General features: G+C 44.1%; 1 long non-coding RNA gene across 2 annotated transcripts in view; it reads left to right on the top strand.

Annotated features, from left to right (window-relative positions):
- Window positions 1–15081, top strand: part of LOC133390248 (uncharacterized) — a 49186-nt gene that overhangs the window by 26219 nt on the left and 7886 nt on the right. The gene's annotated exons all lie outside the window — the stretch shown is intronic.

Here is a 15081-nt window from a genome sequence, read left to right as displayed (position 1 = left end):
TTTTATATAGGGAATTGTTTTTCATTGCTTTTATATACCTAATTGTTTTAGATATTTTAGATTGTTTTAGATATACCTAATTGCTCACAGATGTGAAAGGAGAGTCAGGAGTTTTATGACGCACAAAATAGGAACATGGAACGTGAGAAGCATGAATCAGGGAAAGTTAGAAATTGTCAAGCAAGTAATGGAATGTATCAACTTTACAATACTTGGCGTGAGTGAATTAGAATGGATGGGAATGGGACATTTTCAATCAGGCAACTACAAAATACTTTATGCAGGAAATGAGAAATTAAGGAGAAACAGGGTTGCTTTAATAGTGAGAAGTGATGTAGCAAAAGCAATTAGGAGCTATAACACAAGGTCAGAGAGAGTTATATCAATGAGATTAAATGGGAAACCTATCAACATAACCATCATCCAGGTCTACGCTCCAACAGCAAATGCAGAAAAAGAGGAATTGGAGAGATTTTATGCAGAAGTACAGGAAGAAATTGATCACACACCAAAACAAGATATGATGATAATCATTGGGGACTGGAAAGCAAAAGTAGGGAACGGAGAACTAGGAATTGTGGGGAAATGGGGCTTAGAAGATAGAAATGAGGCAGGAGAAAGACTGAATGAATTCTGTGAAGCCAATAATTTATTTCTTGCAAACACATTTTTTGAACAACCAAAAAGATGATTGTGCATGTGGACATCACCAGATGGTCAATATAGGAATGCAATTCATTATATAATTGGTAACAGATGATGGAGAAGTTCCATACTTTCTGTGAAAACAAGACCAGGAACAGACTGTGGTACAGATCGTGAACTGGTAATATTGAAAATCAGAGTAAAGCTAAAGAAAAACAACAAAGCAACCACAATGATATGAAATTGAAGAAGCATCTAAACTAGGAAATGTGGTAGTAATGGGTGACTTCAACTACCCGGACATAGAATGGCCACATATGTGTTCCAGTCATGACAAAGAAGCAAAGTTTCTAGATATTCTAAATGACTATTCCCTAGACCAGTTGGTCATGGAACCGACCAGAGGGACGGCAACCCTGGAATTAATCCTCAGTGGGGACCAGGACCTGGTGCAAGATGTAAGTGTTGTTGAATCGATTGGGAGCAGTGACCACAGTGCTATTAAATTAAACATACATGTAACTGGCCAATTGCCAAGAAAATCCAACACGGTCACATTTGACTTCAAAAGAGGAAACTTCACAAAAATGAGGGGATTGGTAAAAAGAAAGCTGAAAAACAAAGTCCAGAGGGTCACATCACTCGAAAATGCTTGGAAGTTGTTTAAAAACACTATATGAGAAGCTCAACTGGAGTGCATACCGCAGATCAGAAAAGGTACCGCCAGGGCCAAGAAGATGCCAGCATGGTTAACAAGCAAAGTCAAGGAAGCTCTTAGAGGCAAAATGTCTTCCTTCAGAAAATGGAAGTCTTGTCCGAATGAAGAAAATAAAAAAGAACACAAACTCTGGCAAAAGAAATGCAAGAAGACAATAAGGGATGCTAAAAAAGAATTTGAGGAGCACATTGCTAAGAACATAAAAACCAACAACAAAGAATTCTATAAATACATTCAAAGCAGGAGACCATCTAGGGAGGCGATTGGACCCTTGGATGATAAGGGAGTCAAAGGTGTACTAAAGAACGATAAGGAGATTGCAGAGAAGCTAAATGAATTCTTTGCATCTGTCTTCACAGTGGAAGATATAGGGCAGATCCCTGAACCTGAACTAACATTTGCAGGAAGGGATTCTGAGGAACTGAGACAAATAGTGGTAACGAGAGAGGAAGTTCTAGGCTTAATGGACAATATAAAAACTGACAAATCACCGGGCCCGGATGGCATCCACCCGAGAGTTCTCAAAGAACTCAAATGTGAAATTGCTGATCTGCTAACTAAAATATGTAACTTGTCCCTCGGGTCCTCCTCTGTGCCTGAGGACTGGAAAGTGGCAAATGTAACGCCAATATTCAAAAAGGGATCCAGAGGGGATCCCGGAAATTACAGGCCAGTTAGCTTAACTTCTGTCCCTGGAAAACTGGTAGAAAGTATTATTAAAGCTAGATTAACTAAGCACATAGAAGAAGAAGCCTTGCTGAAGCAGAGCCAGCATGGCTTCTGCAAGGGAAAGTCCTGTCTCAGTAACCTATTAGAATTCTTTGAGAGTGTCAACAAGCATATAGATAGAGGTGGTCCAGTGGACATAGTGTACTTAGACTTTCAAAAAGCGTTTGACAAGGTACCTCACCAAAGACTTCTGAGGAAGCTTAGCAGTCACGGAATAAGAGGAGAGGTCCTCTTGTGGATAAGGAATTGGTTAAGAAGCAGAAAGCAGAGAGTAGGAATAAACGGACAGTTCTCCCAATGGAGGGCTGTAGAAAGTGGAGTCCCTCAAGGATTGGTATTGGGACCTGTTGTGATGTGTCCTTCCCTGGCTCTCCCTGTCAAGTTCCTACCTGCTCGTGGTTACTGCCTGTCTCTAGGCACCACCAGGGACTCCACCAGTCCGGACCGCTCTCTCTTATGGTTTCTCTCCCCGCTCTAGCACAGATCTCAACAGATCCCCCTGCTAGGCAACCACCAGTAACGTCACAATACTAGTATTCCCAGAGACTCTGAATACTGGTATTGTTATTCTCTTCACCGCTGCCACCATTTGTTACAGTTCCCCTTCAGCCTTGGTCATTACCTTACCCTCCCTTCTGGTCTGTGAAACCCCAGCCAAGGATTAGGCCTTTGGTAAACCACATTAAGTATTTATTACAGATAACAAAGCTAACAAGATTAACAAGATTTCTTCTTAAGGCACATAAGCATATGGTTTTACTCAATACTAATCCGAACTCCACCTCACTCCTGGTAAACAACTCTCTAAACCCCACCAAGCAACCCACTCAGTTCTCTTCTCCCCCCCAGATTCCACTCTCACTCTTCCTTTTATACCTTCAGCCATTTTAAACACTCAGCCAATCATCTCGCATTCACTCCCCCTCCTCTTTCACTCCACTTACCATGTATCTTCTAAAACAACAACACTTACCATATATACATTAATATAGGAACATCACATTTCCCCCCCCTTAAACAACAGCAGAGTATTATTCCTGTTCCAGGATTTATACGTCGCGTTAACAAATAAAAGTCTCTATGGGGAAAATGTCTTTCTTTGTTCCTCTGTCTGGTCACGTCACTGCAGTCCCAGCCACTTGCCTGGAAAGTCCATCAGCCAGTACATTGTCCTTGCCTTTTATGAACTGAAAGTCCACTTGATAGTCCTGTAGGGCCCAGGACCACCTCTGCAGCATAGTGTTATGGTTTTTCATAGTCTGCAACCATAACAAGGCCCGATGATCCGTAGTCACTGTGAATCTTCGTCCCCACACGTATGGGCGCAACTTGTTCAGTCCCCACACGACCGCTAGGCACTCCTTCTGGACCGACGAATAGTTTTTCTCCCTCGGCGTCAGCTTGCGACTCAGGTACGCCACTGGATGTCTGGTGCCTTCTCTCTCCTGTAGCAAGACGACTCCCAGCGCCAGGTCCGACGCATCTGTAACCACGATGAATGGTTTCTCATAGTCTGGTGCTATTAATATAGGTCCTTGGCACAAGGCTTGCTTCAGTAGATCAAAAGCCTTCTGACATTCATCCGTCCATACCACACGCTCAGAACACTTCTTCTTTGTTAATTCATGCAAGGGGGTTGCTATTTCCCCAAAATTTCTCACAAACTTCCTATAAAATCCAGCCACACCCAGAAATGCCCTTACTTGTTTTTTGGTTAAGGGGATCGGCCACGCTTGTATTGCCTCCACCTTGCTCCATAAGGGGGTGATTTTCCCACTCCCCACCTTATGTCCTAAATAGATTACTTCCTTTAGTCCAAACTGGCATTTCTTAGCTTTTATTGTGAGGCCTGCTTTTCTTAAGGCCTCCAATACTGTTGTCAGGTGTTGGACATGCTCCCACATCATACACACATTCCCTGGCTGTTCTGTCATACCAGTAACTTTGCTTCTCCTGTGCATGACTCAAATTCTCTTTCACTACTTCCATCATTGATGTTAATTTATTGCGGAATTCCAATACAAAATCTACTACAGAAGTTTTGTACTCTCCCAGAGTTCCTTCCCATGAATTTTTTAGCAGTTCCAAAGGTCCCCTCACTTTTCTAGTAAACATTAGTTCAAAGGGTGAGAAGCCTGTTGACTCCTGAGGGACTTCTCTGTATGCAAATAAGAAGCATCCCAAACGTTCATCCCAGTCTTGTGGGTGATCTTGAACATAGCTTCTTATCATGCCCTTCAAAACTCCATTGAATCTCTCAGTTAGCCCATTAGTGGCGGGATGGTAAGTAGTGGTCTTTAGATGTTTTAGACCACAACATTTCCACATACATTGCATCACTTCTCCCATGAATACACTGCCTTGATCTGTCAGCACTTCATGAGGGAAACCCAGCCTCATAAAGATTTTTAATAAAGCCTCTGCCACTACAGGGGCTTCTACAGATCTCAGTGCTTCTGCATCTGGGTACCTGGTAGCAAAATCCACCACCACCACTAGATATTTCTTGCCATGCCTTGTGGGTTTGGAAAAAGGGCCCACCAAATCTATTCCCACTCTATAAAAGGGTTGTCCAATTATAGGAAGGGGTTTTAAGGGTGCCTTGGTCTTTACTCCACTCTTTCCCACCTTTTGGCATATTCCACAAGATAGACAATGTTGTTTTACATCCTTGGAGATATTTGGCCAATAATAATGTGCTGCCAATCTCCTCTTGGTCTTTTTTATTCCCAGATGTCCTGCACATGGGACATCGTGGGCTACCTCTAGCAATCTGGTTCCGTATTTGCTAGGTACTATCAATTGCTTCACTGGTTCATATTCATCCTTTCTCTCAGCAGGCATCCACAGTCTATATAAAATCCCATTCTCACACACAACTTGGTTCCTCAGTTTGTCAGTGAAAGGAATCTGTTGGGTCAGAGCTTGTTCCTTTATCTGCTTCAAACTTATATCGTTATTTATTTATTTATTTTATTTATTTTATTACATTTTTAGACTGCCCTATAGCAATAAGCTCCCAGGGCGGTGTACAGCATAATAAAACAGGTTAAAATACAAAAACACAATAAAACATAATTAAAAATTTTCAATTTTAAATTCAAATTTTAAAATTTAAAAATTTTTTAAAATGCCTGGGCGAAGAGGTAGGTCTTTACCTGGCGCCGAAAAGATAGCAAAGAAGGCGCCAGGCGTATCTCATCAGGGAGGGCATTCCATAGTTCGGGGGCCACCACTGAGAAGGCCCTAGCTCTAGTTATCGTTCTCCGTGCCTCCCTATGCGTTGGGACACGGAGAAGGGCCTTCGACGTCGAGCGCAGCGACCGGGTAGGTACATAGCGGGAGAGGCGTTCCGCCAGGTATTGCGGTCCGATGCCGTTAAGGGCTTTATAGGTAAGAACCAACACTTTGAATCTGGCCTGGAAACATATTGGTAGCCAGTGCAGCTGGGCCAGGACAGGTGTTATATGATCAAAATTTTTTGTCCCAGTAAGAACTCTGGCCGCAGCATTCTGCACCAGCTGAAGTTTCCGAACCGTCTTCAGAGGTAACCCTACGTAGAGTGCATTACAGTAGTCCAATCTAGAGGTTACCAGAGCATGGATAACTGTGGCAAGGTTTTCCCTATCCAGATAGGGTCGTAGTTGGGCTACCAGCCGAAGCTGGTAGAACACATTCCGTGCCACCGAGGCTACTTGAGCCTCCAGTGACAGGAGCGGATCTAATAAGACCCCCAAACTACGGACCTGCTCCTTTAGGGGGAGTGTAACCCCATCTAGGGCAGGTCGGACATCAACCATCTGGGCAGAGAGCCCCCCCACCAACAGCATCTCAGTCTTGTCAGGATTGAGTCTCAGTTTATTAGCTCTCATCCAGTCCATTATCGCGGCCAGGCAGTGGTTTAGTACATTAACAGCCTCACCTGTAGAAGATGAAAAGGAGAAGTAGAGCTGCGTATCATCAGCATATTGCTGGAAACGCACTCCAAATCTCCTAATGACCTCGCCCAGCGGCTTCATATAGATATTAAAGAGCATGGGGGACAGAACTGAACCCTGTGGGACCCCATATTGGAGTATCCAGGGACTCGAGTAATGCTCCCCAAGCACCAGCTTCTGGAGACGATTCTTGAGGTAGGAGCACAGCCACTGCCAAGCAGTGCCTCCAACTCCTAAGTCCGCAAGACGTCCCAGAAGGATACCATGGTCGATGGTATCAAAAGCCACTGAGAGATCAAGGAGAACCAACAGAGTTACACTCCCTCTGTCTTTCTCCCGACAGAGGTCATCATACAGGGTGACCAAGGCTGTTTCTGTACCAAACCCCGGCCGAAAGCCCGATTGACATGGATCCAGATAATCAGTTTCATCCAAGAGAGCCTGGAGCTGGTGAGCGACCACACGCTCTAAAACCTTGCCCAGGAACGGAACATTTGCTACCGGTCTATAGTTGTCAAGATTTTCAGGGTCCAAGGAGGTTTTCTTTAGGAGCGGTCTCACCACCGCCTGTTTCAGGCAGGGTGGTACCACTCCCTCTCGTAAAGAGGCATTGATCACCTCCTTGGCCCATCCGGCTGTTCCGTTCCTGCTAGCTTTTATTAGCCATGAGGGACAAGGATCCAGAGAAGAAGTGGTCGCCCGCACCTGTCCAAGCACCTTGTCCACGTCCTCGAGCTGAACCAACTGAAATTCATCCAATAAAACAGGACAGGACTGTGCTCCGGACACCTCATCAGGCTCAACTGCTACAATATTGGAGTCAAGGTCCCGGCGGATGTTTGCGATCTTATCTTGGAAGTGTCTCGCAAACTCATTACAGCAGGCTATTGATGGTATTATTGCGTTCTGAGGACCAGAGTGTAAAAGTCCCCGAACAACCTTATAAAGTTCCGCTGGGCGGTTAGAAGATGACTGAATGGAGGCAGCAAAGTACTGCTTCTTCGCTGCCCTCACCGCCTTCACATAGTGCTTGGTAGAGATCTTCACAAGTGCAAGACCACAGCCGTCGGGAGTTCGTCTCCATTTGCACTCAAGCCGTCTCCTTTCTTGCTTCATCACTCTTAGCTCCGGGGTAAACCACGGAGCCAATTGAGCTCTGCAGAGGAGAGGGCGCACCGGGGCGATCGTGTCAACTGCCCGGGTCATTTCCGTATTCCACAGATTGACCAGGGTTTTGACAGGAGCGTCAGTTTTATCAGCCAGAAAACTCCCCAGAGCCTTCTGAAAACCTTCAGGATTCATTAGTCTCCACGGGCGGACCATCTTAATAGGTCCTCCACCCTTGCAGAGGGGAGAAAACATTGTGAGCCTACACCTCAATAGGCGATGATCTGTCCATGACAGAGGAATAGATGTAAAATCCCTCACTCCCAGATTACCATCCCCTGCTCCAGTAGCAAAAATTAAGTCTAGAGTGTGCCCCGAAATATGCGTAGGGCCAGTAACAAATTGAGACAGCCCCATGGCTGTCATGGAGGCCATGAAGTCCTGAGCCGCCCCAGACAAAGCGGTCTCGGCATGAATGTTGAGATCCCCCAATACCATAAATTTGGGGGATCGCAACACCAAACCCGAGACCACCTCCGTCAGCTCAGTTAGGGAGGCTGTTGGGCAGCAGGGTGGACGGTACACCAACAGTATTCCCAGTCTGTCTCGCTGGCCCAACGTAATATGGAGACACTCCAGACCATTAGCTACCTGGATAGGGTGCCTAATGAGAGGGATGGAACTTCTGTAGACCACAGCGATTCCCCCTCCCCGACCCTCGGATCTACCCAGATGCTGAACCGAGTACCCAGGTGGGCACAGCTGGGAGAGATTAATGCCTCCCAGATAGCTCACCCATGTCTCAGTAATAAACGCCAGATCGGCCGCCTCATCCACAATTAAATCATGGATGAGGGAAGCTTTATTATTTACCGATCTGGCATTAAGAAGCAGCAACTGGAGATCCGAGAGTTGGCTGATAGAACTACCAGCAATCCTGTGGATGTGGGGAGGACCGGAACACGGTACAGCCACCAATTGTCTGGGCCGAGTTCCCCTCAACCGGCATGTCCTCCTCACAACGCCATACCTCCCATTATGCAGCTCTTCCCTGAATTGCTCTGCTTCTTTCTTATCAGAGACCACTTGATACAGTTTGTCTCCTTCAGCAGGCCTGCTAGTGGTTGCTATGGTGACCTGAGGCTGGTTAACAGATTCCACCCTGTTTGTTTCAGCCCCCCTTAATATGGCTTCTTTTTCTCTGCCAAGTTGCTGTCTGGTCACTACATAGATCTTTCCTTGGGCGCCCATTACATCCCTTCCCAGTATTACTGGTTCTTGTTGCTGGGCATTAATGCCTACTTTATATCGGCCCTCTCGGCCTCTCCAAGTCATATCCACCAGGGCCACAGGCAAACTTTCTGGTTGACCCCTCACTCCTTGGATAGTCACAGTTTCCTGATGTAATATTACCTCAGATTTTATTAAATCTGGCCTCAGTAATGTCTGAGCGGCACCAGTATCAAGCAATGCCCAATAATTTGCCCCTTGTACACTCACTTCCTCTCTCAGACTTGAATCAAGGTCTGTTACTTCTGTCCAGTTTATCTGGCAGAACTGAACCTTTTTCACTGTTTCTAAAGCCTTGGGCTCTGTTTTCACTGCCCTTGTCTGAGCAGGATTACTAATGGGGTTGGCAACCTCACATTGAAAACGTAGGTGCCCCGGTCTACCACATTTGTAGCATAATTTCTCCTCACTTTTAGGGTACACAGATCCACTCTGGGGTGTCCTGTGCCCTTCAGATTTTAATGGAGGACTCACTCGCTGTGGTACCACATCCCTTCTGCCAGCACTATATGGTCTGGGTTTAAACTCTCTTGATGTTTTCCCCACCCAGCCAGTTCTATTGGAGGCGAAGTGATCCGCCATCTCTGCGGCCTCCTGCACAGATGTAGGGGAACGGTCTTTGACCAGGAGCCTTATTTCTGGTGGTAACTGATGGTATAATTGATCCAGTATCATGAGGTTTTTCACCTCCTCCACAGACTGAGCTTTTGCACTTGTCAGCCATTTCCCAAATATGTCCATCAGTTTTGCCCCCAGCTCCACAAAAGACCTCCCTGTCTGTATATGGCAATTTCTGAAAAGCTTTCTAAAATAATCAGGCCCCAGTCTGAATCTTTTAAACACTGCTTCTTTGAATTCAGCATAGGTGACGGGCCTGTCTGAGGGGAAATATTGGTATACCTCAGCCAATTCCCCTTTAATCAGGTTTGATAAATACTGCATGTATTTATCTTCAGGTAGCCCCCACAACTGAGCTGCTTTTTCAAAGGTGCTGAGGTAAATTTGAGGATCTTGTCCAGGCTCATAGACAGCAAAGTCCTTTGGAGTAATTTTTATTTTTGCTCCATCTCTGTCTTTCCTTGTCTCCTCAGAGTGAAATTTCTCTCTATCAAATTTTAACTTTTCTACTTGTAATTCAGCATCCAATGCTCGTTGCTTCTCCCTCTCCTCAAACCCCATTCTCATTCTCTCAGTTTCCATCTTCAACTTCTCAGCTTCCAACTCTCGCTGTTTATCTTTTTCCTCAGCCTCAAAGACCCGCTGCTTTTCTTTCTCATCAGCCTCCCTCCTCAATCTCTCAGCTTCCATCCTCAATCTCTCAGCTTCCAACTCCCTCTGCTTGTCTTTTTCCTCAGCCTCCCATCTTAACTTCTCTCTCAAGTACTCTATATAAGCGGGATTGCTTAAATATCCTTCTGGGGTCTCTTCTCTGACAGGTTGTTTTTGCTGGGCAGTTGCAAATCCTATAAGTGCTACCCTCAATTCATCTACCCCTTTACCCTCATGAGGTAAATTGAATGTTATGCACTTCTCCACCAGCTCCTCTCTTTTCATTTTTATGTATTCAGCCATGGTGTTTGAGTTCACTCACTCTTTGCCACACACTCTTTGCCAGTCACTCTCACAAGAAATCTTGTTTTGTTATTTCTGTTTGCCACACCACTGTATCTGGATTCTCTGTTGTTCGTATCCCGCCGCTACTGACACCACATGTGACGCGTCCTTCCCTGGCTCTCCCTGTCAGGTTCCTACCTGCTCGTGGTTACTGCCTGTCACTAGGCACCACCAGGGACTCCACCAGTCCGGACCGCTCTCTCTTATGGTTTCTCTCCCCGCTCTAGCACAGATCTCAACAGATCCCCCTGCTAGGCAACCACCAGTAACGTCACAATACTAGTATTCCCAGAGACTCTGAATACTGGTATTGTTATTCTCTTCACCGCTGCCACCATTTGTTACAGTTCCCCTTCAGCCTTGGTCATTACCTTACCCTCCCTTCTGGTCTGTGAAACCCCAGCCAAGGATTAGGCCTTTGGTAAACCACATTAAGTATTTATTACAGATAACAAAGCTAACAAGATTAACAAGATTTCTTCTTAAGGCACATAAGCATATGGTTTTACTCAACACTAATCCGAACTCCACCTCACTCCTGGTAAACAACTCTCTAAACCCCACCAAGCAACCCACTCAGTTCTCTTCTCCCCCCCAGATTCCACTCTCACTCTTCCTTTTATACCTTCAGCCATTTTAAACACTCAGCCAATCATCTCGCATTCTACTGCCCATTCACTCCCCCTCCTCTTTCACTCCACTTACCATGTATCTTCTAAAACAACAACACTTACCATATATACATTAATATAGGAACATCACACCTGTACTTTTCAACTTGTTCATTAATGACCTGGAATTAGGAGTGAGCAGTGAAGTGGCCAAGTTTGCTGATGACACTAAATTGTTCAGGGTTGTTAAAACAAAAAGGGATTGCGAAGAGCTCCAAAAAGACCTCTCCAAACTGAGTGAATGGGCAGAAAAATGGCAAATGCAATTCAATATAAACAAGTGTAAAATTATGCATATTGGAGCAAAAAATCTGAATTTCACATATACGCTCATGGGGTCTGAACTGGCAGTGACCGACCAGGAGAGAGACCTCGGGGTTGTAGTGGACAGCATGATGAAAATGTCGACCCAGTGTGCGGCAGCTGTGAAAAAGGCAAATTCCATGCTAGCGATAATTAGGAAAGGTATTGAAAATAAAACAGCCGATATCATCATGCCGTTGTATAAAAATATGGTGCGGCCACATTTGGAATACTGTGTACAGTTCTGGTCGCCTCATCTCAAAAAGGATATTATAGAGTTGGAAAAGGTTCAGAAGAGGGCAACCAGAATGATCAAGGGGATGGAGCGACTCCCTTATGAGGAAAAGTTGCAGCATTTGGGGCTTTTTAGTTTAGAGAAAAGGCGGGTCAGAGGAGACATGATAGAAGTGTATAAAATTATGCATGGCATTGAGAAAGTGGATAGAGAAAAGTTCTCCCTCTCTCATAATACTAGAACTCGTGGACATTCAAAGAAGCTGAATGTTGGAAGATTCAGGACAGACAAAAGGAAGTACTTCTTTACTCAGCGCATAGTTAAACTATGGAATTTGCTCCCACAAGATGCAGTAATGGCCACCAGCTTGGATGGCTTTAAAAGAAGATTAGACAAATTCATGGAGGACAGGGCTATCAATGGCTACTAGCCATGATGACTGTGCTCTGCCACCCTAGTCAGAGGCAGCATGCTTCTGAAAACCAGTTGCCAGAAGCCTCAGGAGGGGAGAGTGTTCTTGCACTCGGGTCCTGCTTGTGGGCTTCCCCCAGGCACCTGGTTGGCCACTGTGAGAACAGGATGCTGGACTAGATGGGCCACTGGCCTGATCCAGCAGGCTCTTCTTATGTTCTTAATGCCGAAATACAATTTAAATAACATCCCAGGATAATATAAAGATCAAATAAGGAACAGATTTGAGGCTGTAAAGTTAGTTGACAGAGAACTAGAAGAACTATGGAGTGAAGTCAGAGACATTATCAAGGAAGAATGCAAAAAGACAATACCTTTTGTTAAAAAGAGAGAAAGACCTCAATGGACGACTGAAGAAACTCTTAAAATTGGAAAGAGAGAAGGAAAGCAAAAGGAGACAGAAACATGGTCAGAACCCTAAATGCAACAATACAATGATTGGCACGTAAGGACAAAGAGAACTATTACAGTAGTTATTGTATAGAAATAGAAGAGGACAACAAAAAGGGAAGAACAAGAGCTGTATTCGAAAAGATTCAAGAAATGAAAGGGAAATTTAAATCAAGAGTAGGGATGTTGAATAATCAACAGGGGAACACACTGACTGACCAAGATGAACTAAAAGGAAAATGGAAGCAATACACTGAAGAACTCTATAAAAGAGATGCCAGGATGACAGATTGATTCACGGAGGAACCGTATGATGAAGAACCAGAAATTTTAGAATGTGAGGTGAAAGCTGCTCTTAAAATTCTTGGAAGAAAAAAATCACCAGGAACAGATGACATACCAATAGAGTTGCTACAAGCTACTGAGACTGAATCTGTCCAAATTTCGACAAAAATGTGTCAACAAATTTGGAAAACTAAACAATTGCCCACAGACTGGAAGCATTCAATATACATCCCAATTCCAAAGAAAGGGGATCCCAGGGAATGCAGTAATTATCGAACTATTGCTTTAATATCCCATGCAAGTAAAGTAATGCTCAAGATTCTACAACAAAGGCTCTTACCATATATGGAGCGAGAAATGCCAGAAGTCCAAGCTGGTTTTAGAAAGGGAAGAGGCACCAGAGATCATATCGAAACATACGTTGGATAATGGAATGGACCAAGAAATTTCAGAAGAAAATCACCCTGTGCTTTATAGATTACAGCAAAGCCTCTGACTGTGTAAATAATGGAAAACTATGGAATGCTTTAAAAGAAATGGGGGTGTCACAGCATCGGATTGTCCTGATGCACAGCCTATACTCTGGACAAGAGACTACTGTAAGCTCAGAATATGGAGAAACCAATTGGTTTCCAATCGGAAAGGGTATGAGACAGGGGTGTATTTTATCACACTATTTATTTAATCTATACACAGAACATATCATATGGAAAGCGGGATTGGACCAAGATGAAGGAGCTGTGAAGATTGGAGGGAGAAATATCAATAATTTAAGATATTTAGATGATGCCATACTACTTCCAGAAACCAGTAATGTTTTGAAATGAATGCTGATAAAAGTTAAAGAGAAAAGCACAAAAGCAGGGATGCAGCTGAATGTAAAGAAGACTACAGTAATGACAACAGAAGAGTTATGTAACTTTAAAGTTGACAATGAGGACATGGAACTTGTCATGGATTACCAGTATCTTGGCACAGTCATTAATCCAAATGGAGACAATAATCAAGGAATCAGAAGAAGGGTAGGAATGGGGAGGGCAGCTGTGAGAGAACTAGAAAAGGTCCTCAAATGTAAAGATGTATCACTGAGCACCAAAGTCAGGATCATTCAGACCATGGTATTCCCGATCTCTATGTATGGATGTGAAAGTTGGACAGTGAAAAAAGCGGATAAGGGAAAATCAACTCATTTGAAATGTGGTATTGGAGGAGAGCTTTGTGCAGTCCATGGACTGTGAAAAACACAAATAATTGAGTGTTAGAACAAATTAAACCAGAAGTATCACTAGAAGCTAAAATGATGAAACTGAGGTTATCATACTTTGGACACATCATGAGAAGACATGATTCACTAGAAAAGACAATAATGTTGGGGAAAACAGAAGGGAGTATAAAAAGAGGAAGGCCAAACAAGAGATGGATTGATTCCATAAAGGAAGCCACAGACCTGAGCTTACAAGATCTGAACAGGGTGGTTTATAACAGATGCTATTGGAGGTCGTTGATTCATAGTGTCACCATAAGTCGTAATGACTTGAAGGCACATAACAACAACAAAATTGTTTTATGCATGTCTTTGTTGTATTCTGAAATAGCCTGGAAATGCTTCATAGGAAGCAGTTCATCATCATCATCATCATCACCACCACAACAACAATAATACAAAATTAAATTCTGGGATATTGGAGAGGGTGGCTCTTCTGAGCCACCTGAACCATTCAAATAAAGCAGCAAAAGAAGACAATGTAGTGTACATTACTGCTGCTTTAAGACAAACTGTGGGACAAACTCTAGAAAAAGGAAACTTCAGTCACACTGTAAGAAACTAGGAGGAACCTGGTTGAGGCCCACTGTTCAGCTAGCCACTTCTTATAGGTCAGTTTAATAGATGATAATTCATCTTGTCTCCCCTACTATTTCCTAACCTAAAGATAATATTCCACATGAGTATATAACTTTCTCTGCATGATTCTTGTCCACCCATAGCTCAGTGGTAGAGCATCTGCTTTGCATGCAGAAGATCTAACCCTGGCATCTCCCAGGGAGGGTTGGGAAAGACTCCCTAGTCGGAAACCCTGGAGAGCCACTGTCAGTCAATCTGGGCAATACTGAACTTGGTGGGCCAAGCATCTGACTTCCTCTGTTTCTGTGAAGTAGGAGAGCCTCTCCCTGTCACAATTCTATGTCTCCTTCTCTCCTTTCAAACAATGTCTGATCTCTCTGATGAGAACTGAAGAAGAAAAGACAGAAAAAGGAAGGACTGGAGAAGAATCTTCCTAATCTCCTTTCTAAATTTCTTTTGGGTCTCTCTCTCTCCTTCCAGTCCTTCAAGCTGTTTTAGAATGAACAGATGGAAAAACATTGACAAGGGTCATACCTCAGTGGTAGAGCATCTGCTTTGCATGCAAAAAGGTTCAAGCCCAGATGGCATCTCCAGGTAGGGCTAGGAGAGAATCCTGCCAGAAAAACTGGAGAGATGCTACCAGTTGGTGTGCATAGCACTGAGATGGATGGACCAATCATTTGACTCAGTATAAGGCAGCTTCCTATGTTCCTATGACAACCAGGTCAACGTTTCTTAGCCCTGAAGGGTGGGTTTGGTCTGAGACCTCATTCATCTAGGCCAGAGTTGGAGAACCTTTTCAAACCAGAGGGCCACATTCCTTTCTAGGCAACTTTCCAAGG

This window comes from Rhineura floridana, chromosome 8 (genome assembly GCF_030035675.1).
Source record: "Rhineura floridana isolate rRhiFlo1 chromosome 8, rRhiFlo1.hap2, whole genome shotgun sequence".
Classification (NCBI taxonomy): Eukaryota; Metazoa; Chordata; class Lepidosauria; order Squamata; family Rhineuridae; genus Rhineura; species Rhineura floridana.
This window is presented reverse-complemented; position numbering and strand designations above follow the sequence as displayed.